General features: G+C 49.8%; 12 non-coding genes and 1 pseudogene across 13 annotated transcripts in view; 8 read left to right on the plus strand and 5 right to left on the minus strand.

Moving 5' to 3' along the window:
- The first annotated feature begins 438 nt into the window (after nucleotides 1-438).
- trnav-aac (transfer RNA valine (anticodon AAC)) lies at nucleotides 439-511 on the plus strand. The gene has a single exon. It is a non-coding gene; the product is annotated as a tRNA-Val (tRNA).
- Nucleotides 512-1,084: 573 nt separating this feature from the next.
- trnah-gug (transfer RNA histidin (anticodon GUG)) lies at nucleotides 1,085-1,156 on the minus strand. The gene has a single exon. It is a non-coding gene; the product is annotated as a tRNA-His (tRNA).
- Nucleotides 1,157-1,357: 201 nt separating this feature from the next.
- On the plus strand, nucleotides 1,358-1,429 carry trnae-uuc (transfer RNA glutamic acid (anticodon UUC)). Its single transcript has one exon. It is a non-coding gene; the product is annotated as a tRNA-Glu (tRNA).
- A 451-nt stretch (nucleotides 1,430-1,880) lies between these two features.
- On the plus strand, nucleotides 1,881-1,953 carry trnav-cac (transfer RNA valine (anticodon CAC)). Its single transcript has one exon. It is a non-coding gene; the product is annotated as a tRNA-Val (tRNA).
- A 634-nt stretch (nucleotides 1,954-2,587) lies between these two features.
- Nucleotides 2,588-2,659, minus strand: trnad-guc (transfer RNA aspartic acid (anticodon GUC)). Its single transcript has one exon. It is a non-coding gene; the product is annotated as a tRNA-Asp (tRNA).
- A 1,197-nt stretch (nucleotides 2,660-3,856) lies between these two features.
- On the plus strand, nucleotides 3,857-3,929 carry trnav-aac (transfer RNA valine (anticodon AAC)). Its single transcript has one exon. It is a non-coding gene; the product is annotated as a tRNA-Val (tRNA).
- A 574-nt stretch (nucleotides 3,930-4,503) lies between these two features.
- Nucleotides 4,504-4,575, minus strand: trnah-gug (transfer RNA histidin (anticodon GUG)). Its single transcript has one exon. It is a non-coding gene; the product is annotated as a tRNA-His (tRNA).
- A 201-nt stretch (nucleotides 4,576-4,776) lies between these two features.
- trnae-uuc (transfer RNA glutamic acid (anticodon UUC)) lies at nucleotides 4,777-4,848 on the plus strand. Its single transcript has one exon. It is a non-coding gene; the product is annotated as a tRNA-Glu (tRNA).
- Nucleotides 4,849-5,299: 451 nt separating this feature from the next.
- On the plus strand, nucleotides 5,300-5,372 carry trnav-cac (transfer RNA valine (anticodon CAC)). Its single transcript has one exon. It is a non-coding gene; the product is annotated as a tRNA-Val (tRNA).
- Nucleotides 5,373-6,006: 634 nt separating this feature from the next.
- Nucleotides 6,007-6,078, minus strand: trnad-guc (transfer RNA aspartic acid (anticodon GUC)). Its single transcript has one exon. It is a non-coding gene; the product is annotated as a tRNA-Asp (tRNA).
- Nucleotides 6,079-12,459: 6,381 nt separating this feature from the next.
- trnas-gcu (transfer RNA serine (anticodon GCU)) lies at nucleotides 12,460-12,541 on the plus strand. Its single transcript has one exon. It is a non-coding gene; the product is annotated as a tRNA-Ser (tRNA).
- A 2,609-nt stretch (nucleotides 12,542-15,150) lies between these two features.
- trnae-uuc (transfer RNA glutamic acid (anticodon UUC)) lies at nucleotides 15,151-15,222 on the minus strand. The gene has a single exon. It is a non-coding gene; the product is annotated as a tRNA-Glu (tRNA).
- A 10,601-nt stretch (nucleotides 15,223-25,823) lies between these two features.
- Nucleotides 25,824-27,653, plus strand: part of LOC148642866 (uncharacterized) — a 137,561-nt pseudogene continuing 135,731 nt past the window's right edge. Inside the window, exon 1 of the transcript XR_015929121.1 lies at nucleotides 25,824-26,216. The product of XR_015929121.1 is annotated as an uncharacterized LOC148642866 (transcript). The remainder of the gene's footprint in view (nucleotides 26,217-27,653) is intronic.

The following is a 27,653-nucleotide window of genomic DNA, read 5'->3' on the forward strand; positions in this document are numbered from 1 at the left end:
AGCCCGGCAACCCCTCACACCTGCACGTGTCACAACCTAAGGTGTGGTCATGAGACACCCATGGGGTGTTGTTCTGTTCTTGCTAATTGTTTCCTGCCCGTCGCAGGCAGGAGTCCATGCGAGGAAGATGCGCTGGACAGAGCTCAGAGGGCGCACCTGGGTGGCTTTCCTTCTGAGTGACGTTCCTGCAACACTCTCCCGCTACTCTTGGTGCGCTCATGCCGCAACACAGGAAGGCTGGAGCAGGTGGCTGTGGGCTCTGTGCACCGCCGAAATAGCTCAGCTGGGAGAGCGTTAGACTGAAGATCTAAAGATCCCGGGTTTCGGTGTTTTGTTTCATCGCGCCCTTTGTTCCTCTTTCCAGCGCCCCCTGCCTAAAGTGACGCGTCCCTTTCTCAGCCCGAAACGCAAGCGAGACACCAGCAGCAGTCCCTGCAGGTTTCCGTGGTGTAGCGGCTATCACGTTCGCCTAACACGCGAAAGGTCCCCGGTTCGAGACCGGGCGGAAACAGCCTCGTTTTGCACGCTCCTGTACTTCACAGAGGTATTGAGCGACCGGTCATTTGTTCCCAATGTATTTCAGTGCCTTCATGCACTCTTGTACCAAACGCACGTTCCTTCTGTATGCGGAGCCGATCATTTGCAATTGGGCTGTGCCGACAGATCAGGACGAGCTCTGTCGGCTCAAAAGCAGCGCAGGACCTGCAAGAACAACAGAAAGATTAGCATCCAGCGGGGGCTTCTTAGTGACCCCAAGATCTCATCAAGAATCGGCTCCAGCAACAGGGCTGGGCGCATTGTTCCATTCTCCGACCACTCTCGGTGTAAACAAGTCCCTCCTGGACTCTGCTTGAATTGCACTTTCCTGCGTTTGCTTTGGTGTAACTGGCTTCCCCTGCATGGGCGAATGTGAAGAAGATCCTTAGTAAGTCATTGAAGAAACCCGAGAAGAGGTCGGAGTGGTCTCTGTCGTTCATCAACGATCCAGTCAGGCAGTACTCCTCTGTAAAGCGCCGTTCGTTCACATCAATTGGCTTTTTTTTGCCTTCATTCGTGCAAGTAGTAAAAGCAGACGCCCCTATTCTGCCGTGACCCGGATTCGAACCGGGGTTGTTGCGGCCACAACGCAAAGTACTGACCACTATACGATCACGGCGAGTTACCGATACACACGTGGCAGGGCGGAAAAGGCTGTGCTCTCTTCGTGTGACATAATTCGGGTAAGTCCTGACGTTGCATTTCAACTGAGCCCCAGTATACATCGACCCTTCGACACTCTGAGTGACAACTCTCTTGCGTGTTTTCTCATATTTATGTAGTTTGCTTGCATGATGCCCGGAACAGCAGGGTTGTGCACTCCCATATGGTCTAGCGGTTAGGATTCCTGGTTTTCACCCAGGCGGCCCGGGTTTGACTCCCGGTATGGGAACGTGTCAATTTTGCCTCCTGCTTTCCAAAAGATCAGCACTGTGTACGAAGGAGCCGCATTAAAACTACTCAACGTGCAAAACGTGCGAGAAGAGGGGGCGCTTGTTTCCAGCCGAAACTTCTCGCGTGTGAGACGAGCTGACCATCGCTGCAGGAGGTGGGAGGGTCACTCTGGTAGACAGGGCTGACCTTCGGCAATAGGATTTATACTCTCCAAGATGATATTTGCACTTTCTGGAGAGGCGATTTTCTCCACTTCAGTAGCCCGATTTCGTCGATTGCGTGGAGAGGGCTGTAGAATGTGGTGCCGTCTTTCCTGCTCCGTCCATGACAGGCGTGCTGGTCTCTGGAGAGAGAGCACGGTCCATCAGCGCACCCCAATAAAGGCACTGGAAGCAGCTGAATCGCATTGGCGAAGCTCAGCGCTGGGCCGCTGGGCACATCTGACCACAGTTTCCGTAGTGTAGTGGTTATCACGTTCGCCTCACACGCGAAAGGTCCCCGGATCGAAACCGGGCGGAAACAGACCAGACTTCTTCTGTCGCCACGCACAAAAGGGGATTGGGGATTCGCCTAGCGCTGTGATCGAACAGACCCACTCACCTCTTAGTGTGGCGGGATCTGCACAGTGCATGTCGCAGCGCATCCTGCTTTCACTTCAATGCGCGTCCTGATGTACCCCGGTCTCCCGCGTGACAGGTGGGGACAGGTGACAGGTCCACGTGACAGGTCCTATACTTACGAGGAAGACATCACTCTCTCCGACCCCCGGCATCGTGTCCCGACCCACCGTGCTGGAAGCCGACTCGTGCTGTGATTCCTTTACGGAGCAGAAATGACAACCGAGGAGCCGAGAGATCATTTCAGCATTTCGCGTCTGAACGGAAAACACAAACGACCAACTCGGAATGATTTGCCTTTGACGCTTATCAAAGCGTTCTTTGTGCATCGAACAGACCCACTCACCTCTTAGTGTGGCGGGATCTGCACAGTGCATGTCGCAGCGCTCCCTGCTTTCACTTCAATGTGCTTCCTGATGTCGAGTCTTGTGCCGTGCGGAGGCTCTGAAAGCGAGAGCAATGAAAAGGTGCACGACGCTGTGTTAGAAAACAGAGAAGTGAAAGGCAGTCCTTTCTCTAAGGAGGTAAAAGAAAAGCTACTCCCCGTCGGGGAATCGAACCCCGGTCTCCCGCGTGACAGGCGGGGATACTTGCCACTATACTAACGAGGAAGACATCACACGCTCCGACCCCCGGCATCGTGTCCCGACCCAGCGTGCTGGAAGGCGACGCGTGCTGTGATTCCTTTACGGAGCAGAAATGACAACCGAGGAGCCGAGAGATCATTTCAGCATTTCGCGTCTGAACGGAAAACACAAACGACCAACTCGGAATGACTTGCTTTGGACGCTTTTCAAAGCGTTCTTTGTGCACGATAAACTGCGCCGCCTAGCAAATACAAATGGGTTGTACAACTTTGAAGTAGCAAATGGAAGAGGGCTAAGCCTCCTCTCTTTTAGCCCAGGTTCGATCTGTCTCCCAGAATCACCAGGGCGCACGCACACACACACACCCGTGCCGTTGAAGTACTCTGCTTCATTTCTAAGGGCAACTCAACATTCACTCCTACCCCGAGTGCAGAAAAGACAGCGTCTGCAGCAACAGCAGCTCAGGTCTCTGCACAGGAGCTAAGCTGCCCCCATCTCCTCTGCTCTGCGGCTCCTACGGAGTGGAGTCCTGCCTGGAGCCGTGTTTGCAGGCGGCGGCTCCCCGCACCCTGTCTGTGCGTCGTGTCCAAGAGCTCCTGGGAGGAAGAGAGAGCCCTCCGACTCGGGGGCTTTTCCACGGTCTGTGTGAGGAGGGGCGAGTGTGTCCAGCAGCTTATCGAGCGGAAGCCTGGGGCGGCGGAGAGCTGTGATCGTGCAGACCTTGAGGTGTCACCTCTTTGTCTGCTTTCCCGCCCTCCCTCCGCCCAAGCTCTGCTCCAAAGTAGCCCGGCAACCCCTCACACCTGCACGTGTCACAACCTAAGGTGTGGTCATGAGACACCCATGGGGTGTTGTTCTGTTCTTGCTAATTGTTTCCTGCCCGTCGCAGGCAGGAGTCCATGCGAGGAAGATGCGCTGGACAGAGCTCAGAGGGCGCACCTGGGTGGCTTTCCTTCTGAGTGACGTTCCTGCAACACTCTCCCGCTACTCTTGGTGCGCTCATGCCGCAACACAGGAAGGCTGGAGCAGGTGGCTGTGGGCTCTGTGCACCGCCGAAATAGCTCAGCTGGGAGAGCGTTAGACTGAAGATCTAAAGATCCCGGGTTTCGGTGTTTTGTTTCATCGCGCCCTTTGTTCCTCTCTCCAGCGCCCCCTGCCTAAAGTGACGCGTCCCTTTCTCAGCCCGAAACGCAAGCGAGACACCAGCAGCAGTCCCTGCAGGTTTCCGTGGTGTAGCGGCTATCACGTTCGCCTAACACGCGAAAGGTCCCCGGTTCGAGACCGGGCGGAAACAGCCTCGTTTTGCACGCTCCTGTACTTCACAGAGGTATTGAGCGACCGGTCATTTGTTCCCAATGTATTTCAGGTGCCTTCATGCACTCTTGTACCAAACGCACGTTCCTTCTGTATGCGGAGCCGATCATTTGCAATTGGGCTGTGCCGACAGATCAGGACGAGCTCTGTCGGCTCAAAAGCAGCGCAGGACCTGCAAGAACAACAGAAAGATTAGCATCCAGCGGGGGCTTCTTAGTGAGCCCAAGATCTCATCAAGAATCGGCTCCAGCAACAGGGCTAGGCGCATTGTTCCATTCTCCGACCACTCTCGGTGTAAACAAGTCCCTCCTGGACTCTGCTTGAATTGCACTTTCCTGCGTTTGCTTTGGTGTAACTGGCTTCCCCTGCATGGGCGAATGTGAAGAAGATCCTTAGTAAGTCATTGAAGAAACCCGAGAAGAGGTCGGAGTGGTCTCTGTCGTTCATCAACGATCCAGTCAGGCAGTACTCCTCTGTAAAGCGCCGTTCGTTCACATCAATTGGCTTTTTTTTGCCTTCATTCGTGCAAGTAGTAAAAGCAGACACCCCTATTCTGCCGTGACCCGGATTCGAACCGGGGTTGTTGCGGCCACAACGCAAAGTACTGACCACTATACGATCACGGCGAGTTACCGATACACACGTGGCAGGGCGGAAAAGGCTGTGCTCTCTTCGTGTGACATAATTCGGGAAAGTCCTGACGTTGCATTTCAACTGAGCCCCAGTATACATCGACCCTTCGACACTCTGAGTGACAACTCTCTTGCGTGTTTTCTCATATTTATGTAGTTTGCTTGCATGATGCCCGGAACAGCAGGGTTGTGCACTCCCATATGGTCTAGCGGTTAGGATTCCTGGTTTTCACCCAGGCGGCCCGGGTTCGACTCCCGGTATGGGAATGTGTCAATTTTGCCTCCTGCTTTCCAAAAGATCAGCACTGTGTACGAAGGAGCCGCATTAAAACTACTCAACGTGCAAAACGTGCGAGAAGAGGGGGCGCTTGTTTCCAGCCGAAACTTCTCGCGTGTGAGACGAGCTGACCATCGCTGCAGGAGGTGGGAGGGTCACTCTGGTAGACAGGGCTGACCTTCGGCAATAGGATTTATACTCTCCAAGATGATATTTGCACTTTCTGGAGAGGCGATTTTCTCCACTTCAGTAGCCCGATTTCGTCGATTGCGTGGAGAGGGCTGTAGAATGTGGTGCCGTCTTTCCTGCTCCGTCCATGACAGGCGTGCTGGTCTCTGGAGAGAGAGCACGGTCCATCAGCGCACCCCAATAAAGGCACTGGAAGCAGCTGAATCGCATTGGCGAAGCTCAGCGCTGGGCCGCTGGGCACATCTGACCACAGTTTCCGTAGTGTAGTGGTTATCACGTTCGCCTCACACGCGAAAGGTCCCCGGATCGAAACCGGGCGGAAACAGACCAGACTTCTTCTGTCGCCACGCACAAAAGGGGATTGGGGATTCGCCTAGCGCTGTGATCGAACAGACCCACTCACCTCTTAGTGTGGCGGGATCTGCACAGTGCATGTCGCAGCGCATCCTGCTTTCACTTCAATGCGCGTCCTGATGTACCCCGGTCTCCCGCGTGACAGGTGGGGACAGGTGACAGGTCCACGTGACAGGTCCTATACTAACGAGGAAGACATCACTCTCTCCGACCCCCGGCATCGTGTCCCGACCCACCGTGCTGGAAGCCGACTCGTGCTGTGATTCCTTTACGGAGCAGAAATGACAACCGAGGAGCCGAGAGATCATTTCAGCATTTCGCGTCTGAACGGAAAACACAAACGACCAACTCGGAATGATTTGCCTTTGACGCTTATCAAAGCGTTCTTTGTGCATCGAACAGACCCACTCACCTCTTAGTGTGGCGGGATCTGCACAGTGCATGTCGCAGCGCTCCCTGCTTTCACTTCAATGTGCTTCCTGATGTCGAGTCTTGTGCCGTGCGGAGGCTCTGAAAGCGAGAGCAATGAAAAGGTGCACGACGCTGTGTTAGAAAACAGAGAAGTGAAAGGCAGTCCTTTCTCTAAGGAGGTAAAAGAAAAGCTACTCCCCGTCGGGGAATCGAACCCCGGTCTCCCGCGTGACAGGCGGGGATACTTGCCACTATACTAACGAGGAAGACATCACACGCTCCGACCCCCGGCATCGTGTCCCGACCCAGCGTGCTGGAAGGCGACGCGTGCTGTGATTCCTTTACGGAGCAGAAATGACAACCGAGGAGCCGAGAGATCATTTCAGCATTTCGCGTCTGAACGGAAAACACAAACGACCAACTCGGAATGACTTGCCTTTGACGCTTATATACCTCTTAGTGTGGCGGGATCTGCACAGTGCATGTCGCAGCGCTCCCTGCTTTCACTTCAATGTGTTTCCTGATGTCGAGTCGTGTGCCGTGCGGAGGCTCTGAAAGCGAGAGCAATGAAAAGGTGCACGACACTGTGAAATAAACATTAATAAACGCATATATAACGTCGAAAACACATCTAACACTAGGAGTATACAGCACTCTGCACAGTGTACGAAGTAAATTATTTTCGCAGTAATTAATTATATTTACTATATTTATTATACACGTGTAAATTAATTACTGCGAAAATAATTTACTTCGTACACTGTGCAGAGTGCCGTATACTCCTAGTGTTAGATGTGTTTTCGACGTTATATATGCGTTTATTAATGTCGTCGATTTTACGGTTGCAATTCGACGTTGATTATACGTCGAGGCGACGTATATATACGTATAGCCGTATTTTCGCCGTGAATATACGTATATTCGACGAATCAATGCCCACAGCTTGGCATACAAGGGTTTTGCGGAGGGGTCTTGCCACCTGCCTGAAAAAAAACAGTAAAATGTTTGAGTGCCTATAGAGTTTCTATTTTTATTTTCTTGAGAAAAGTTGATACCATTTCCTGGAAACCCCGTCCCCCATCAGTGCGCGGTGCCCGGGGAAAAATCTGTAGGGGGGCGTCTGAAATTCTGAGCGGGGGTGATATTTCGGTTGAAACGGAGCTGTACACTGCAGCTACCCAAATGAAATCTCGCAGCTATGCCATTAATTAGTGCTTTATGATAGAAGATATCGACTAGCAATCTGGTATTTGCGATGAAGTTCAGTTTCACATTTTTCGTCACTCTCACTGGAGAGTATTGCCTGGAGCGAAAAGTACCATAAGCGTTCATTTTTGCAGCTACATGGACGTTCTGAATCGTTAAGAAAAAATGTTGTAAAACCAACAGAAAGCACAGACTGCTATAACTAGTCCTAGTTATATAACGATTTTAAGTATAATGATAAACTACTGCAAGGAATCGGTCCACCTGAGCAAACAGGATCGTAATGTTGACACTCAATAACGACACTGATATGTGCAGTTCCTGGACGGATAGCCCTCCTGCCCATCAAACAGACTGAGTGACTGTTCCTGTCATTTAGTGTTGTCTGACCATTGACAAAGTACAACTATTTTTTTAGGGCGCAAATTAAGTTAGGTAAATCTTTTTGCCCAAAACTGAAGGGGCAACATTCCCCCCTCCCCCCGTGATGCCAGGCCTGTCCCCATCCTATTCCATAATGTCATTATATATAATACCATACAACAGTGACCGATCCTTACTAACTACATGCGTTAAAATTGCACATCAGCTCATAGCAGGGGGCACATAGCCGCGATGTATTATCAATGTTATATTTCAACCATAATATCGACAACATTAATAAACGCATACGTTGAGAAAATATCGAACCCAACATATTTTCCGGTTATATACCACAATGCATTGCTAGTATTCGTTGGTCACAATTTTGGACACGTTTTTCAAACGTAGAAGTATATCCGCAAATATCTCAGCAATCCTCTTTTGACGAGTAAGTATGAACAATAATAATACTATCTGAATACATACAGATCTTTCTTAATATTATTTTGATTAAAATAGTACGTGAATAAGCAAAAAATGGCACATAAAATAGTGTGAATGGGGAAGATGACACAAAATCGTTTTGCCGTTTCTCTATTCTTATTCTATGTTGTACTTTCAAACTTTGGGTACTCTTTAATTAGGACAGACTTTATTGCTCAACTGCTATGATGCAAGCCAAATTTTATACATTTATTTCAGTTTTGAGCTTAGTAAACCGTTCACTTTTTAGATTAAACTAAAGAAGATATTAATCATCATTTATTTGGGAAGTAATATTATATAATTTTCTCCTAGCTGCGGTGCTGAAGTCCCACCCTACATCAACAGAAAAAGAAATAAAGGAGCATGCAATGTGTTACTTGAAGAATGCATATGAAAGACAGGGGGCCAGGAGATCTGGACACTGAAAATAATAGGTTTTTGGTTCTAACTGTTAGGACAATTAGACAGGGTTTGCAAATAGTGGAAAAAAATCATCTTAACTTCCATTGTAATATTTTTTTTTCTTGGAAATATAGAAGTTGTACATTTTAAAATGTATATTTGAATCAAAATGTGGTTTTGAGTTAGTGTGTTAATGTAATTAGTTTTGTGTTTGTCATTACTATACTGTATATTGCCATGTTACCAGAATTTGTAGCTGAAGTTTAAGACTAGTTGTGTTTTTTTTATGATTATTGCCCATATGTTGATTGTTGATTGATTGTATACAATGTAAAATTTGAAATACATATGTTTCAGGTGTGAATGTGTATTTTCAGAATACATTTCTAAATCTAATCATTGGCTTGGTTTACTTGTTTCTACACCTATAAAATCTATCTTTGATGTATAATAGACCTCTACCCATATACGTATAATAGACCTCTAAAGTTATACGTATAATAGACCTCTAACCATATACGTATAATAGACCTCTAAAGTTATACGTATAATAGACCTCTAACCATATACGTATAATAGTCCTCTAAAGTTATCCGTATAATAGACCTCTAAAGTTATCCGGAACTCCAACCATATATGTATAATAGTCCTCTAAATTTATCCGTATAATAGAACTCCAACCATTTATGTATAATGAACGTCTAAACATAGACGTATAATTGACGTATAACTTTAGACGTATATTAGAATTTCATTCTAGACGAATTGTAGACCACATTTAGACGTATAAGGTATGCGTTTAATAGACGTATATTATACGTCTTTTGCCCACTGGGTGGGCTCCAGATGCACATGGAAGCAATCAAGTGTTTCATCCGAGCTGTTTCAAAGACTGCCCAAGAGCTTTCCTTTCACAGAGGCGCAACGATTAATGATGGGGGTGCACCCTTCAATGCGCCTTACGACTCTAGGGAGTGATTGAGACGATTCGTAGCGTGTGCTCATTTCTCTCTATTCCCCGTGTTGCAGTGGTAGGATGACGTAAATTACTGCTTCGACACGTAACGCCATTATAATCACGTGCAGGAGCTGAGGGCTTTAGTTTTGTTTCGTTTTCCATGACGTTCGTAAGCGCGCAAATCAAAGGCAAGTCCTGCGTCTAACACGAACGTAAATGCTTTTGAAAGTGCAGTGTGGTGCAGCTTGTAAAATCCTTGTCCACATTTGTGGTTTGTTGATGTTTGTTCTGTCTGCCAAAGTTGCATTTTGACATCCGGACGGGGGGACTTTATCATTTGAACGTGAAGCCAGCCTTAAACCCTCTGAGGTGTGTCTGTCTGCCGGCACGTATCTTGTGAAAGGTTTTTTTTTTTTTAACGGAGAGCAACTTTAAAAAGGTATCCGCAGCCACCTCGCAGTCCGTGTTTGATTATAGGAGGAATGCGGCGGCGGCGAGCTCGCATTTGTCGTGCTCGAGTGTTTAAGGCGATGGGATCGAAATGCGTTGGGGACTCCCCGCGCAGGTTCGAAACCTGCCGACTCCGGCGTCTGCCGCATGTCGCCTTGTGCCTGCGCGGCAGAGGCGAAGTGCCGCTTCTCCTTTCCTGGTACTATAACAACGCGAAATCGCTTGGACCTGCTGCCATGGACATCAATTCTTCAGATAACCACACACTTTGCCTTCGCACCTCTGGTGCTCTGCTTATGCCTTTGAAAACCTAATGAATAAAGCTGAAAGAACCGACACGATATGTAGGTGCTGGTAAAGCACGCAGTAAAGAACTGTTAACAGCAAGGGTTTCAGTGGGTTAACTGAGGAGAAGGCGTGATCGCTAATTGTTGACTTTTTATTTGGTGTTAGAAACACTCTTACTGTGCATGACGTGCAACAAATGTAGCCACAGAAATTGCATCACGCTTTCATGTATGCTATTGCAAACACCAACGTTGCCTAGATAGAAAACCGAAATAGCCGTGGGTTTGCTTGCTGGTCTGAAGGATCTCTCTTCGAATCTCTATCATTTGTCAATGGAAGTAAAAGGCGCTGCAATCTGATACGTTCAGAATCAAACCCGCAGCTGTTGTTCGACTTTATTTCTTGACTAATTACAACTGAGTGTCGCATGAGCAGTTACATAAACTTGTCTGGTATATTTGAACACAAATGCCGTTCTTCAATTAAAACTAACAGTACATTGTCAGGGACATTCAGTTCTATACAAACAAGAGACAGACAAGAGAATATTTCTACCGTTCATGTGGACTACGTGTTGACTTACTGATCGGAATAATTGAAAGGTTCGGGCTCATAGCCGATGCAGTGCGTGCTAATTAGAACAGCAACGCTGAGCTCTCAGCACCGTACTGAGCCCAGGTGTTTTTCTAAAGCTGTCAGGTGCAGTTCATTTACATGAAGGAAATCTCTTACTGGGTACGATTACAATGCAGTAAGTAGCACAGACTACTTAGGGAGCAGCCCGATGTGTTTAAAAATGACCCGAGCCAGGTAAGAGTCAAACCTACAATCTCCTGATTCGTAATCAGACGCCTTATCCATTGCGCCACTGGACCTGGTGTAACACTGCAGGACTGTAACCCAGTGAGCTCAGCCCTGCAACTAGTAAAATATTACCCCCGGTCCATTCTTTTCCAAAAGTGAGAAACACCTGTTTTCTACATGTTGTCTGTTTTAAAACCATATCTCTTTAAACCAAACCAAAGAGTTTGTCTTTTGCACTGCTATTCTGATTCATTTCGATTTCAAAGAAAAAAAAAACATTACCTTCCAAAGCATCATAAAATTGTCCCTTCTTCCAGACTCTACTTCTCTCTTGTAGTAGTACAGCAGACCTTTCCAGGTGAGCAGATCACAGAGTCCGAAATGAGCTTCCTCAATCAAGCAAAGTACCTGAACATGACTCTGTCATCATAAAAGCGCCCCTGTAATAAAGAAATTAAATCCGAAATCAAGAGGGCAGTTGCCTACTGAAATACAAGAAGTCATCAATTTTAACCTAGCAACACATTAAAGGCTGCATCTATACAAGTACGATTCTAGAAATGCTCACCAGATTACGTTTTAAGAAGGAACTGTGCCTCAGGTTCCGCCGAGATCTTAACTCGGATGGCAGGATTCAGAGTCCGGAGTGCGGACTGATGGCGCACGGAGGGTCCATATACTGTGGATCCCTCAGTGATCTTCCGCGTATTCAAACCACCAGCGTGTGACTCCCCTGTCCCCGTGACCTCATTGGTCTGCTCTCTCCTCTGTGCAGCCGAGCCCGACTCACGGTAAAGTGAAAAAAAATATGCCCTCAACGTGAGATTTAGTCTGGAGCGAGGATAGATGTTACCTTTTTATCATTGAACAGGATGTATGTGATGTGGCGACTAGGTTCAATTTTGTATCCTTTTTAAAAGATTAAGGACTGGGGTGAGCGTGATTTACCAGCTAAGAACCCGACGTGCGCACCGTTTAAGCTGCATAGACTCGGTCGTTTAACTCTTCTCCATTAGCAGGGTTAAGGTTAAAGAAAAAAACATTGCTGACTTCTTTTTTTTTTTTGCCAGCCGCGAGCGCTGATTAGCAAGGTTTGTATTTCATGTTTTGCAAGTTGCATCCATTTTAAGAAAAACAAGTCGTTCAAGACAGGAAATGAATGCTTGCATTTAATTAAGTCTAGCCGTAGGCAGTTGTCCATAATGACCAGTTCTGTTCGAGAAGACAGAACAAAAAAGGCACCGCTGGGATTCGGAGCCAGGGTCTCCTGTTTACTAGGACAGGCGCCTTAAGCAACTAAGCCACGGCGTCCCGGGAGAGCTGTCCTTTTGCAGCCACTTGGACACACCACTCAGACACATCTGCATTCGGTGTGTGCTCCGCCTGCTCGCTGAGCAAGTTGCCACCTTTACATACAATAGCAACATCAACACCAAGAGAAAGGGTGACAAATGGCTTTTATCTGGAACTTTTAATGTCCAAGGAGCTCAATGTGCTTTCTGTGTACAACAGGGCCACTGAACTCCACACTGGCCACTGAACCACAGCAGTGGCTTGCTGGCTTGACATCTCCCAAGGAAAATGTTGAAATCGCATGTGGAACAGGAAAATGACCCTCGAGTACGAGGGAAAAAAAAGAAAAAGATCATCTGGAGTGCGCCAACCCATGTCCGGACAGCCCAGTGTCGTCGACGAGGTGGCCGAGTGGTTAAGGCGATGGACTGCTAATCCATTGTGCTCTGCACGCATGGGTTCGAATCCCATCCTCGTCGTGCTCCATGTCTGACATGTGTGCCCGTTCAGCGTTGGCCCTCCTGTAGTTTGCTCAGGTTCTAGAGCCGTACATTTTCTAGCGGTGGCTGAACATGGTATAGTAGGCTAACGTCGGTATCGAGCAGTAACAGTAACGGTATTTACGTGCCGCTGCTGCCAAGTGGCTCTGGGTTGAGACCGCGTTTTCACTTACTCGCAACGCAAACGGAGAAAGCGATTTTTGACAGTCTCTTGAGAGACTGCACTAGGTGTTTAGGGATAGACTTTGTCAGTTCCCCCTGGGATGGTGGCCTCTCAAATAGTTTGTGATTCCTCTAGACGTTTATACAGTAGAAGCCTGCTTCGTGGCTTAAATCCAAGCTAAAGAAACGAGTTAGAGGTCTGATGCAGAACTGCGAATTCAATGAAGGGGAACACTACAGTACATTGCACTGTATGTGTGAGGAAAGCTGCCCCCTTCTGTCCCTTGTCGACCGAACAGAGGACTGTAAAGGATACCGCCAAGAAACTTAAGGTTGCTGGTTGGAATCCAGCTCCAAAGAAGCCCCTTTGGGTGTTATGTCATCAAAAAGTAAGAACAGCGAATCTCCCTTTGATCAAAAGCGCAACAGAGCTGTTTTCCGTGGAGCAGGTTTCAGACCCGTAGACCTGTTTTATTTGTAGGGCAGGGCGCATTCCCAAACGCGAATCTCCTGTTTTAGAATTGCTTTGGGCGGCGTGAAGTGAAAATAAGAAGTGGGCTCCAGATGCACATGGAAGCAATCAAGTGTTTCATCCGAGCTGTTTCAAAGACTGCCCAAGAGCTTTCCTTTCACAGAGGCGCAACGATTAATGATGGGGGTGCACCCTTCAATGCGCCTTACGACTCTAGGGAGTGATTGAGACGATTCGTAGCGTGTGCTCATTTCTCTCTATTCCCCGTGTTGCAGTGGTAGGATGATGTAAATTACTGCTTTGACACGTAACAGCATTATAATCAAGTGCAGGAGCTGAGCCATGGCGCCCCAGGAGTGTTGTCCTTTTGCAGCCACTTGGACACACCTTTAGAAAAACATTTTGTTAACAGGCATTCTGCCTCAGCCTAAACACCTATAGCTTGCAAAGTGCATGCTATTAGACAGGCACCTCTGCAAGACCTTAAGAGTCTCTTAAACTAGTGATAGTAAGGTGTTCCAAATGGGCGATGTTCGGCTTTCAAATCATCTCTCCGTGGAAGCGCCGAGATACAGCTGTTTAAGGCTTAGAAGCAGCTGACTGTTTCACTACCTAGCTGATCACTGTCAGTCAGGGAGCTTAGAGGTGAAAAGCCTGTCTGAGAGACAATTCGCCGTCGATCAGTTCAATATGTTCCGTACCAGCTCGGCGCACCCGAGATCATCTTGGTAGCCGTGTAGCTCATATGAGTGAGAGCGTGTGTGTGTACCACCGTGATTGGATGCCGGCCCTTCTCAGGTCACAGTAAACCTTCTGCTCAAAAAAAGTGAGGTAAAACCTCACTCTGCACAGTAAAACCTCAAAAAAAGTGAGGTTTTATTTAATCTCTGACCAAGGGAAACGTTTCATTTTTTCAAAGAAATGTTTGTTAAAAAATAAACTCATAGTTCCATGGGATTCAATCATAGACCATGTGACATAGAAGTCAGGAACCTAACCCACAGCGCCACCAGCACAGTCACATGCTGAGTACTGAAAAAGCACTACAGAAACATTATCGACAGACAATGTACAGTGTGTACTATTCTTGTGTTGCGGTACATGAATATAATTATGTCGTTATTAATTTCTAATTTATAACTTTATTAACTTTATAAATTTATAAATTAACTTTATAAATTTATTAACATTATTAATTAATTTCACGACTCACAGACAGGGCGCGGGGAGCCGCCGCCTGCAAACACAGCTCCAGGCAGGACTCCACTCCGCAGGAGCCGCAGAGCAGAGGAGATGGGGGCAGCTTAGCTCCTGTGCAGAGACCTGAGCCGCTGTTGCTGCAGACACTGTCTTTTCTGCACTCGGGGTAGGAGTGAATGTTGAGTTGCCCTTAGAAATGAAGCAGAGCACTTCAACGGCACGGGTGTGTGTTTGTGCGCCCTGGTGATTCTGGGAGACAGATCGAACCTGGGCTAAAAGAGAGGGGGCTTAGCCCCTCTTCCATTTGCTAGTTCAAAGTTGTACAACCCATTTGTATCTGCTAGGCGGCGCAGTCGTCGTGCACAAAGAACGCTTTGAAAAGCGTCAAAGGCAAGTCATTCCGAGTTGGTCGTTTGTGTTTTCTCTAAGGAGAAAACACAAACTCTCCAGAGACCAGCACGCCTGTCATGGACGGAGCAGGAAAGACGGCGCCACATTCTACAGCCCTCTCCACGCAATCGACGAAATCGGGCTACTGAAGTGGAGAAAATCGCCTCTTCAGAAGGTGCAAATATCTTGGAGAGTATAAATCCTATTGCCGAAGTTCAGCCCTGTCTACCAGAGTGACGCAAGAAGTTTCGGCTGGAAACAAGCGCCCCCTCTTCTCGCACGTTTTGCACGTTCGAGTAGTTTTAATGCGGCTCCTTCGTACACGGTGCTGATCTTTTGGAAAGCAGGAGGCAAAATTGACACGTTCTCATACCGGGAGTCGAACCCGGGCCGCCTGGGTGAAAGCCAGGAATCCTAACCGCTAGACCATATGGGAGCACACAACCCTACTGTTTCGGGCATCAGGCAAGCAAACCACAGAAATATTAGAAAACATGCAAGAGAGTTGTCACTCAGAGTGTCAAAGGGTCGATGTATACTGGGGCTCAGTTGAAATGCCAGGAGGGACTTGTTTACACCGAGAGTGGTCGGAGAATGGAACAATGCGCCCAGCCCTGTTGCTGGAGACGATTCTTGATGAGATCTTGGGATCACAAAGAGGCTCCCGCTGGATGCTAATCTTTCTGTTGTTCTTGCAGGTCCTGCGCTGCTTTTGAGCCGACAGAGCTCGTCCTGGTCTGTCGGCACAGCCCAATTGCAAATGATCGGCTCCGCGTACAGAAGGAACGTGCGTTTGGTACAAGAGTGCATGAAGGCACCGGAAATACATTGGGAACAAATGACCGGTCGCTCAAGACCTCTGTGAAGTACAGGAGCGTGCAAAAAGAGGCTGTTTCCGCCCGGTCTCCAACCGGGGACCTTTCGCGTGTTAGGCGAACGTGATAGCCACTACACTACGAAAACCTGCAGAGACTGCTGCTGGTGTCTCGCTTGCGTTTCGGGCTGAGAAAGGGACGCGTCACTTTAGGCAGGGGGCTCTGGAGAGAGGAACAAAGGGCGCGATGAAACAAAATACCGAAACCCAGGATCCAACCAGGAACCTTTAGATCTTCAGTCTAACGCTCTCCCAACTGAGCTATTTCGTCGGTGCACAGAGCCCACAGCCACCTGCTCCAGCCTTCCTGTGTTGCGGCATGAGCGCACCAAGAGTAGCGGGAGAGTGTTGCAGGAACGTCACTCAGAAGGAAAGCCACCCAGGTGCGCCCTCTGAGATCTGTCCAGCGCATCTTCCTTGCATGGACTCCTGCCTGCGACGGGCAGGAAACAATTAGCAAGAACAGAACAACACCACATGGGTGTCTCATGACCACACCTTAGGTTGTGACACGTGCAGGTGTGAGGGGTTGCCGAGCTACTTTGGAGCAGAGCTTGGGCGGAGGGGGGGCGGGAAAGCAGACAAAGAGGTGACACCTCAAGGTCTGCACGATCACAGCTCTCCGCCGCCCCAGGCTTCCGCTCGATAAGCTACTCGTTTGTAAGGCCAGGTGCATTGCCAACCACGACCGGCAGGGCAGAGGCTTTGAAGGCCGCCTGGGCTCCTGCAGCTGGGCAGCCACGCACTCTGGTTTTTCACTCTGGTGGCCGAGTGGTTAAGGCGACGGACTGCTAATCCATTGTGCTCAGCAGGCATTGGTTCGAATCCCTTTCTCATCGCTCTCCATGTCTGACACGTGTGCCTGTTCGATGTTGGCCCTCCTGTTGTTTGCTCCGGTGCTAGAGCCGTACATTTTCTAGCGGTGGCTGAACATGATATAGTAGGCCAGCGTCGGTATCGAGCAGTGACAGTAACAGTACTTACTGCGCCCCATAAGAAATCGTTTGTCCCTCTTCAAAAGAGATTGTGCGATGTCCTGCGGCGTTCCCAAAGCAAACCTTTGACAGTTTGAAAAGAGGAATTTATTCTGCTTCCTGTGCGTGCAGTAGTTACAAAGTTGAACGTCTTTACACGATGTGCTGCAGTTTTCAGTGGGCGGGCTTTGTCAGATGGCTTGGAAAAACGCACTGAGACATCATGAGCAGTGTCCTGCATGTTTTCTGTGTATAGCTGTCTTTTAACGCATACAGAATTCATTTGAAATCATTGATTTCTCCAATTAACAAGGGTCCCTTTTTGAACCTGCCAGAAGCATTCTTTCAATGTAACAGATTTACTCCGGGGAAAGGCAGCATGACATTGAGAGTAGCTCAAGCTTTCAGCACCCGTATCGGACTGCGTGTATGCCGACACCGCTCAGAATCCCCTGTAAGATTCTCCTTCAATTCCGTTTTGCAGTGCTTTAGCTCTTTCAAAAGGCTTCGCTTTGCTAGTCACAATCCAAGGCTCATGACAGCATTTGAAGCCAATCGCCACTGCGTTGGCCGGGAATCGAACCTGGGTCAACTGCTTGGAAGGCAACTATGCTCACCACCATACCACCAATGCACGCCCACAGGCACCCTGCAGGACACCACCAGAGAATGCTCACGATTTCGGAAGCTGTCTCCGGGACGTGCTGATTCCACACATCCTGAATAAATCATGATATTGTTAGTTGCTGTAGCTAGACGTTCAAATGAGTTTCATGGCCAGATGGACTGTTTCCTCCAGCGGTATAGTATTGCAGTGAGACAGCACGATGCCTGCAAGACTATGTCACGCTAAACGCCACAGATTGTGTTTGTGTTGGACAGTTGGACCCTACAGTTGGACCCTCGTCGACAACCTGAATAGCTTATTCAGAAGCAGTGCTGGACCGGGAACGAACCAGCTTCTTCCCAGGCACAAGAGTGACTTGTGAGGACTCGCGGTCACACTCTGTGCATAGAGACTTTCTACCAGCCAGCCGGACTGCTGGTAGATCCCCTCGGAGCAACGACTGCCCTGCGCGCCGCAGTCAGATTCCTCCGCCCGTCCTACTCCGAGCTGCACCTTGACTGGTTGGCCGGTAGCCAGAGGACGCCGGGACAACGCCCATTGGACAACCGCTGGAACAGAGGCTGCAACAGAGCCTGTCAGCTGATTTGGTGTTCCTGCCGGGAAATTCCAAATCCATACACAGTGGATAAGTATACCCCATGTTCTACATTGCGTCTCGAGAATTCAATTGTACCTCAACACAAGTTGTTATCAATTTAATTCATGAGTAATGTATTTACTTCCGAGGTTAGAGTAACAGTGGGTAATAACACTGATTAGCGATTTGGTAACCGAACGATATATATTGACATATATTCTCTGTTGTGTATCTCTTTGTGTTTGCATCTCTTTGGGATTATATACCTTGTATATTGATAACCCTCACAGTAAGGTCTGCCACTCGTATCCAGGCAGACTAGTATATGTTTGGTGCACAATTTATATTAATAAATGTATCTAGTGTATTGAACCCCTGTGTGTGCGTTGTTAGTTGTTCTGACGATTGATTTTCTAAAAGCCCCAACGAACAACCTTGTGATTACTGCTACAATTAATAATTGTCTCAGTAAACCCATCAAACCATTACATTTAATGGCGTCCCTGGGTGGGCGAGTTTAGAATGAAATGAGAATCAGTCGCACAGAATAACTGATGTTGCTGTGAGTTCAAGTTCAGCACAGCACCGCGTCTTCTATACGCGAATACCGGGTGTGCTGATAACTGCGTAAAGAAATCCCCCTGTTTTCTAGCGTTTAGTGTAACGTGTGCTGATTGGAAATCCATCTGCTCGGGTGTCTAGATTCCATACTGTATTTTGGAAAAAGAAAAAAAAAAGTAATACTCTTAAAGTTTCTCTGACGTAATGACAATGGCTGCTAAAATGTCTGAAGTGGAGTCGCTTATAAGTACTATTTCTAGCGACGACAATCCTGGTTACTGGAGTGGTATCGAAAAGTTGAACTTTGATGATATTGAGAAGCTGCAAGTAGATTTAGTAGCTAAGGTAGCGAACCAGCTTAACATAGGAGGGTCTGTGAACGCAGTTCTGGTCCTATCGAGTTTCACCTTAAATCTAGCTAAACAGCTGGAACTGTCTTTGTCCGAGCTGACAAAGTTTCAAAAGCTTCAAGGAACGCTAGAAAGATATAAGGCGGAGCGAGTTGAGTTGTTGGATATAATCAGAGAAAAGAGAGTGAAAAATGAGGAAAGTGAAGACTGACTCAGGGAAGTTTTAGGTAAATTAGATGACTTGTCTGCTAGAGAAACTGCGGCTGAGGTAGCTAGGAGAGACCTGGAAGCGAGCTTGAAAGAAAAAGAAAAAGAAATTGAGAGTTTAAATGAGCTCAGCCAGGAAAGGCAAAAGGAGTCAGATGCTGCCGTACTGGAAGCAAAATAGACTAGATCCCACTTGCATGCCAGCCCACCTAGCAGCCCGGAGCGCTCAACCAGCGCGCCGGGAGGAGGTTTCTCCCGGCCAGGGTCTGTGGTCGGATCGGCATGGGGGAGATCGCCGAGTCCTGCGCGAAACGCAAGGGCGAGTCAATTCAGGCATAGACCCCCTGCTCCTGATCACGGCCGTCTCCCTGCCCGCGGAGAAACCGTAAAAATTAACCTCCACTCCCTGAGGCAGTTGGCCAAAGATGTAGAAAGGTTTGACCCGTCAGTGTCAGGGAATAATGTGGAGACCTACATTGATGAGCTGAGATATACTTTGCAGTTTATGCCCGAAGCGTCCGAACAGGAAAAGGCTATGTTAGTAAGGAAAACTACCAGCCGAGCGGTCCACGAGTGGATGTCTAGACAAGGACCGGAGGTCTGTAATAGCTTTGAGGAGCTGTGTCAGGCAATGATCGGAGAATTTTCGGCTTTTATCGATCCCATAGCTGCCGTGGCCGCTGTGCACCATATTAAGCACGAAAAAGCTGAAGCCCCTCGCGACTATTATCAGAGGCTTAGGCGCACTTATTTTGCAGGGTGGAATGAAGAGGGTTGCGAAGAGAACGTGAATTTCAAAGGTTTATTCATTGCTAATCTGCATCCCTCAGTCAGGAAAATGATTGTGATGCACACTGATGCAAAAGTGATGAAAATGGCTGACATTAGAAGGTTGGCTCAAAAAGCCTGGGGAGCTGAAGTCTCTGCTTCCTCAGAGCGAAAACCTGCTAAAACGGCCGTGTTCGCCACTAAAGCCAGCAGGGTTGACGACTCGCCTCAGCTCGAGGCAGCTGAGGTTCCTGAGCTCGCTAAGCCCCGGCGCAAAATAGGCAGGCAGGACCGCACTAAGCGTCAGAGCCGCCGTGAGCGCTACGGGGAAGGCAAGGGCTCAGGCAGAGCCTATCATAAGACTGGACGAAGGGAGTCGACTGCAGCCCGCCTGGCCAGGCTTGAACAAGCCCTGCCTGAGAGATCAGGACAGGGTAAACCTTCCGCACCGAATGCCGGAAGTGTGAATGAGTTTAGGGGGACCACGCCCCTTCTCACTGGAGGAGGCGGGGATCCGTCCCAAGCCCCTCCCTCAGTCTATCTGATTGGGTGGGAGGGTTCCTGCCTGGAAGAAGACTGTGACTCTGAGTTGGGCGCTGACCCCGCCCCTGAAGTCAAAGAAAAGGCAGGCTTCCAACAATTCTTAGGGAATCTCAACCAGAAAAGCAAAGCGAGGCGTATTTATATCAAGGTTTCTCTTGAAAACGTCTTAGATAGAGAAGCACTGATTGACACTGGGGCTGAAATTAGTTTGATGTCAGCCGATCTACTCAGCGAGCTCAAACGAGTAGCGAAAGGAAAAGGCATCAGACTTAAGGTAGAACCGTGTAAGATAGATATTTCCAGCTATACCCAGGATCATGCCAGGATCACACACCGAGTGGGGCTGGCACTTAGGTTCGGGCCAATGAATGTGGTGCATCCTGTTTACATCTCTAGGTTTAAAACAGAGCCACTACTCATTGGCCAAGACCTGCTTGACAGGCTGGAGCCTCTGGTGGACTGCCAGCGTGGAAAATTGTGGGCTCAGGTCAAAAACCCTAAGCCTGTTGCACAGCAAAAAGGGGGATTCAGTGGTTATGCTGTGATCACACAGTGTCCACTGAACACTATAGCTGAGTTGGAGGCTCCTCCTGGTTCCTCTGGACGAGAATAAATGTCTCTTCTTGCTTTCCAAAACTACAGGGAAGTCCTGCCCAGGCCAGCACTCCCACGGTCTCCCAACTACAGGAGCAGTGCTCCGAGCAGCTGCTTGACCCGCCAGGTAAAGCACACCCCCTTTTCATCCCTGAAGAAGAGTGGATCTCCCTGTCTGGTAATGAATGGGAGTCCTTTCTGTGCACCCTGGTACCTCAGGGGGACCAGGACTACCACCCCATGGTGGTGGGAGGGGGTCCAGGTGGCAGAAGTGCAGGTTGATGATGTAATTCTTAGCCTCAGCTCTGAGAAGTCCATAATCAGTGAAGGTCTGTTCGAGGACCTGTCGCGAAGCTGTCAGGTGACCCTGGTGACGCAGTCACAGGTTCTGTGGTGGGCACCCCCACCTCATAGGTCCATTTGGAGCAAAGGAAGCTGTTTAGCTTCCATCTCCATCGGAAAAAGGAAGTTTGCTCACTACTTCCAGGTAGCACCTCAGCTGACCCATTCGGTCTGTATTGGTGCAGACCTATTGGTTCGACTGGGCGCCCAGCTGGACACAGTAAACAGTGTGCTTTGGACACGGGTGGACCCAGATGCCCACTCTCTAAGCGGCGACCCCGAGAACATTCGGTCAGGTCAGACGATTCCTCAGGCCTGCCAGGTAGTAAACGAATCGGACCTGATCGTTCCTGCTTCAACAGCAGGGTTTCCGGTACGCCTTGTCCTAAAGAAGGGACAGAGAATGGACGCTGAGATGGTTTTCTTCCAACCATCAGCTCAGTTTATCAGACTGAACCTAGCAGTCTGTTGTACCCCCAAACTGGAACGGAATGGCCGAGCCACCTGCCTGTTGGTGCAGAACATAGCAAAACAAGATGTCAAAATCCCTGCTCGCACTGACATGGGACTGGTAATTGACAATGGTTTCTATGATTTCGAACTGGCCATCCCAGTACTGGGGCAGCTCCCTGGTCCCTTGGCCAGGGAGGGGGGAACCGAGCAGGTGTACTACACCTACCCCCGGCGGATGATTACAATTATGCCAATAGAGGGATTCTGCAACCAGGAGGTGTGCAGGGTGGACCTTAGCGATAAGGATGAGATGGTTGTGTACACAGTACACGCAGGTGTTCTGATGGACCACTCAGCTGAGAGTGCGACCCAGGATACCGCCATGCCGTCAAAAGCGGGGTTCCTAGAGCAGGTACAGGAACAGGTTGGTAAGGCAGATGCCCTGGAAACGGAAAGCCAGCGTCAGCAGCTGCGTCAGAATTTCCAGGATTTCCGGGAAGTGTTTGCACGGGACGCCTATGACTGCGGGGTGACGGATTTGAACACAGTGCGCATTCCCACGGCCCCTGGCGCCCGCCCAACCTATGTCAGGCAGTATCGCATTCCCCTCACGGCATACGAGTCCAAAAAGCAGACGTTGGATGCTCTACTAGAGCGTCAGATCATAAGGGAGTGTAACTCCACTTATAACTCCCCACTGTGGCCGGTGCTGACACCCAGTGGTAAATGGCGTCTGACCATTGACTACCGGCAGCTGAATAAACAGGTTCCTTTGTCAAGATGGCCAATGATCTACCTAGATCAGGAGTTAGCCAAGGTGACAACAGCGAAATATTTCACCACAGTGGATGTGGCCAATGGGTTCTGGACCCTTAAGGTAGAACCAACAGACCAGTACAAACTGGCCTTTTCCTTTGGAAACAGGCAGTTCACCTGGAATCGATGCCCCTTTGGGTATTCCAACTCCCCAGCGGAGTTCAACATATTTCTGCACAAAGCCATGAGTGATGCAGCCGCCAGGGGCAACCTGGTCTATGTGGACGATATTCTGATGCGGAGTCAGACCTGGGAAGAACACATGGCCGAGATCAGGCATGTGTTGACCCAGCTCTCCTGTGCAGGGGCCAAACTGTCCCTGGCTAAGGGACAGTGGTGTAGGACCCAAGTGGAGTACGTGGGACTGTTGGTTGGAGCCCAAGGCATACAGCCACAGTCCAGCAGAGTCCAAGCTATCCAGAATATGAAGTCGCCCACTAACCTGTCTGAACTGCGCAGCTTTCTGGGAGTATGTAATTATTCCCGGCAGTTCATTGAGGATTACGCTGAAATAGCAAGGCCCCTCCACAAGCTGTTGCAGAAAGACGTGCCCTTTGAGTGGGGGCCTTCCCCAGAACAGGCTGTGATGGAGCTGAAGCGCAGACTCGGTAGTGCGCCGAGCTTGGCCTACCCTGACAAAAATAAGGTCTTCTACCTTGAAGCAGGGTTCTCAGAGCACTGCCTTGGGGCTGCTCTGAGTCAGGAATATAACCAAGAGCGAAGGGTTGTGGCATATGCCAGTCGAGCCCTGAGCCCAGTGGAGCAAAAGTTCTTGGACTGCGAGAAGGCCCTGTTGTCTACGGTCTGGTCGGTAGAACACTTCCGTAGTTATGTTGGGGGACAAAAGATCATCATCGAAACTTGCCACCAACCTGTGACATTCCTGCATAGCCAGAGACTGAAAGCGGGCAGGGTGTCAAATAGCAGGATTGTGGCATGAATGATGGCCCTACAAGGCTATGAGATATGAGAGGTACGTTATGCACAGAGCAAGAAAATGTACCTGGGACAGGGCCTGGCTTTGGGCCAAGTGTGTCATGGCTGTGACACTGACATGGAAGCTCCAGAAACAATTCCCGCTGCTGAGCTACCGAACAATCATTGGTACTACGATGAGAACGTGGGCCAGGGCTTACCCATGGCCTATGTTGACGGTTGCTCTTTTCGCCACGAACAGCAGGTGCTAGCAGGGGTAGGAGTAGTCTGGCAAGACAATACTCCCTGTGGGCCGACCCGCTATAAGCTAGGACCAAAGACTAGTCAGTATGCGGAAGTAGCTGGGGTGCTGATCACCCTCCAGCAGGCCCTGACACATGGCCTTAAACAGTTTGTCATCTGCAGTGACTCGAACTACGCCCGACATAGCTTCGTGTCTCACGTTCCGTATTGGAAGGGTAACGGCATGAAAAATGCCCGGGGCAAGGAAGTAAAGAACAAAGAGTTGTTCCTGGCCAGTGACAAGCTCACAACCGAGGCTGGAATGATGGTTTACTGGAGGAAGGTGAAGGGACACTTCCAGGTGAAGGGACCCGACAAAGACGGGAATGATGAGGCCGACCGGTTGGCCAAATCTGGCGCCTTAGAGGGTGAACCCTGGCAGTTCCAGCAGGAATGGCTACCCCCAGAAGGTCAAGACGGTCACCCGAAGCAGGGCTAGACAGGATGTCGGAGCTGACCCTCAATCTGTAGTGCTTGGGTCACAGGGTTTTAACACCGATCTTGCGGAAATGCAGAAACAGGACCCAGCAATTGGGCAAATGTATCAGCATATCGCTGACCCAGTGCGTCAACCTCTTTCGGAGCAGGTGCTGAGCCAGTCTCTGGAGCTGAAGGAGCTGGCAGAGGTGAAAGACAACCTAAAAACTATAAAGGGGTTGTTGGTTTGTGTACCAGTTGCACAAGGTGTCCCAAAGTGGGTAGTTCCCCACTGTCATCGGGGGGTCATGATCCAACACGCTCATGACGAACCCTGTGGGGGTCACCGGGGAATCAAGGCTACATACGACACTATCCAGCAGGTGGCATTCTGGCCTCACATGGGCCAAGACATCGCCGCGTATGTAAAGGGGTGTCTGACGTGTAGCCAGTTCCAACCATCACGGCCCTTGCACCGTGCACCACTCCAGAAAAAGGGCATGACATTCACCTGGTCCAATCTTCAAATGGATTGGGTGGTGAGGTCATCCAGAGGGAACAAATATTTCCTCACTGTTACGTGTGCATTCACAAAATGGATTGAGTGCCTCCCAGCACCCAACGACACGGCAGAGACAACTGCAGTGCTGTTGGTGAACCATGTGTTCAGTCGATGGGGATTCCCCCTGACCGTGGACTCGGATCGGGGAACCCATTTCACAGCTACAGTAATGGCAACCCTGTGGAATATGCTTGGGGTCAAGACCCAGTTGCATATCTCCTACCACCCTCAATCCTCGGGCCAGGCAGAAAGGGCAAACCGAACGGTGGTTAGTATGCTCAAAAAGTTTATCTCGAACAGCAGTAGGGACTGAGACATTAAGCTGCCCCTGGTTCTGATGGCCATCCGAGCTACGCCCCATTGCTCTACGGGGGTCCCACCTTTTGAGATGATGACAGGTCGGAAGATGACTCTTCCCCTACACTGTCTTTATGGGGTGGAGGACCTGAGCACGACGGGGGCTGCTACGGCCCATCAGTATGTGTCAGACCTGCGAGCACATCTGCAGGCAACCTTTGCTTTTGCCCAGAACAATCTGGGAAGGAGTGCAGAGGGTAGGAAAGCATACTATGACCGAAAGGCAGTTAACCAGGAACTCCAAGTAGGAGACAAGGTCCTGTACTTCCAATTTGCCAAACCCACAGGGGTGGCCCGGAAGTTCTTACCCAGTTGGACAGGACCCCACGAGATTGTCGATAAGGTATCACCGGTAGCTTATCGAATTCAGATTGAGAAGGGAAGGCAATCTCTGGTCTACAAGTGGGTGCATCGCAACCACCTCCGGTTGTATCGCCCACCTCAAATGGCGCCGGAGAACACAGAATAGGGTTAAACGTCCAAACCCGATCAAAGAGGGGGGTGCCCCTTTGTAGCTGCAGGTAGTTAGGTACTGTACTGTAGGTCCTGCTAGGAAAATATATTCAAAATTATAGTGGAACTGTACCATGTGCCTCATCTATGTTCCAGAATGGGAATCCTAAAACTGCCAGGGCTGGTCCTGACAGTACTGTGGATCGCCTCGACACAGCCCCTTGAAGTTGTGGAACCTGGTCCTCCTACCGGCATAGTCCTGCAGGAAACCATAGTCCTCTCCATGGAAATCTTTATGGTACAATCTTTTTTTTTTCTTATAAAATGTACTTTATTCCGAAAAAAAACACATCTCAAAAGGAAACATCTCACACGATAACACTCCACAAAATTAAAACATCGGCGGAACGGCGGTGATTGTCCGTTATCAATCCTTGCAAGGGTGGGCGGATTTGCGCTATTATGAGAGTCCCTCCAAACCCTACCGCTTGCTGTAAACCATTAATCCCTGTACAGGGTCCATAGGCCTTTCCAGAGCTCCTTTGCCGTGGGGAAACCCCATTTAGCAACGTCGCGCTTCATCCTCCTCCTGAGGTCCGCCAGGATCCTCTCTTCCAGCTCCCTCGCTCCCCACTTGTTGTTGTGCCGGATGAGATTGTTCCTCGCGTCCCACAGGCCTTTCTTTGTGAGGGACAGCAGCAGCCACATCAGGAACTGCGTCCCCCTGTCCAGTCCGGTAGGTGCCAGCCCCAGCAGAATGTACTGGTAGCTGAGCACCGCATTCGTTTCCAGGAGTTGCATTATGTTGTCCATTCTGCCCCACACCGCCTTGGCGAAGGGGCAGCTCCAGAAAACGTGCTCCTGAGTCTCCTCGACGAAACACGTGTCCCGGGGGCAATGCGGATTCCTGGAGATCGAGTGTCTGTAGAGGACCTCTCTGGTAGCCAGTCTCTTGTGTACGGCCATCCAGTTGAGGTCCTTCAGTTCGTTGTCCAGTTCTTTCGACCAGATGCCCCCTCACCTCTTTGTACAGAGCTCTGTGGTTGGTGCAGAGCTCTGGCTGTCTCGTGGCCTCGTACCTCCTGCTCCACTTGACAGCGTGGGTGTAGAACTCCGGTCGCCTCTCTGCCTTGGGCCCAGTGTTTGACCACTGGACCAAGTGCCTCATCGGGATGGAGAGCCACAGCCTGACAAAGTACTGGTACTTGTGGCCGATGGGCTCCCGCAGCGCCCGACAGAGGTTGCAGAAGAAGATGCAGTCGAGTTTCAGGGGGAAATGTGGGACATCTCGACCCCCTTCCTCGACCGGCTGACACATCCGGTTCCTCGTGATGCACTCGTACCTGCCGCCCCAGACGAAGCCGAAGATCATCCCTTGCAGCGCTCGTCTGAGTCTGGCCGGCAGCGGGTACACCACTGCCAGGTAAACCAAAGCCGGCAGGACGTCTGCTTTCAACACCATCACTTTCCCCGTGTAGGACAGCGACCGCGTTTTCCACAGACCCAGCTTCGCGTTCACCTTGGCGATCCTCTCAGTCCAGTTGTTGGTCTCGTTGTCCCGGCTCTGGAAGGAAACCTCAAGTATTCTGAGGGGCTCCGTGCAGAGCTCGAGACCCTCCGGCGCCGTCGTCCTGTGCTTCCAGGGCCCGAAGAACTTCAGTTTGCTCTTTCGGTGGTTGAGCTTCGACCCCGAGGCTCTGGAGTATTGCTCCATGACCTGCAGGGCCCTCCTCAACCCCCTGTTCGACCTCAGGAACAGCGTCGTGTCGTCGGCGTACTGGGAGATCTTCAGGGTTTCCCCCGCGCCTCCCGGTATCTCCAGGCCGTCGATGACGGGGTCCCGTCTCACCGCCTCTGCTAAGGGCTCTGTGAAGAGAACATAGAGAAGGGGTGAAAGGGGGCAGCCCTGTCGTACTCCGGATTCCTGGGGAATGAAATACCCCAGGTTTCCGTTCACGTTCACTCTGCTGCCCACGTCAGAGTACAGAATCTGAATCCAGCGGCTGAAACTCTCTCCGAAACCGAAGCGTTCCAGCACCCTGAACAGATAGCTGTGGTTCACTCTGTCGAAGGCTTTCTCCTGGTCCAGGCTGACCACCATCATGGGCATGTTCCGGTCCTCGGCCCAGGCGATGGCGTCTCTGGTCAGCTGGAAGTTCCAGCTGACGGATCG

This window comes from Lepisosteus platostomus, chromosome 22, assembly GCF_059453375.1.
Source record: "Lepisosteus platostomus isolate fLepPlt1 chromosome 22, fLepPlt1.hap1, whole genome shotgun sequence".
Lineage (NCBI taxonomy): Eukaryota > Metazoa > Chordata > Actinopteri > Semionotiformes > Lepisosteidae > Lepisosteus > Lepisosteus platostomus.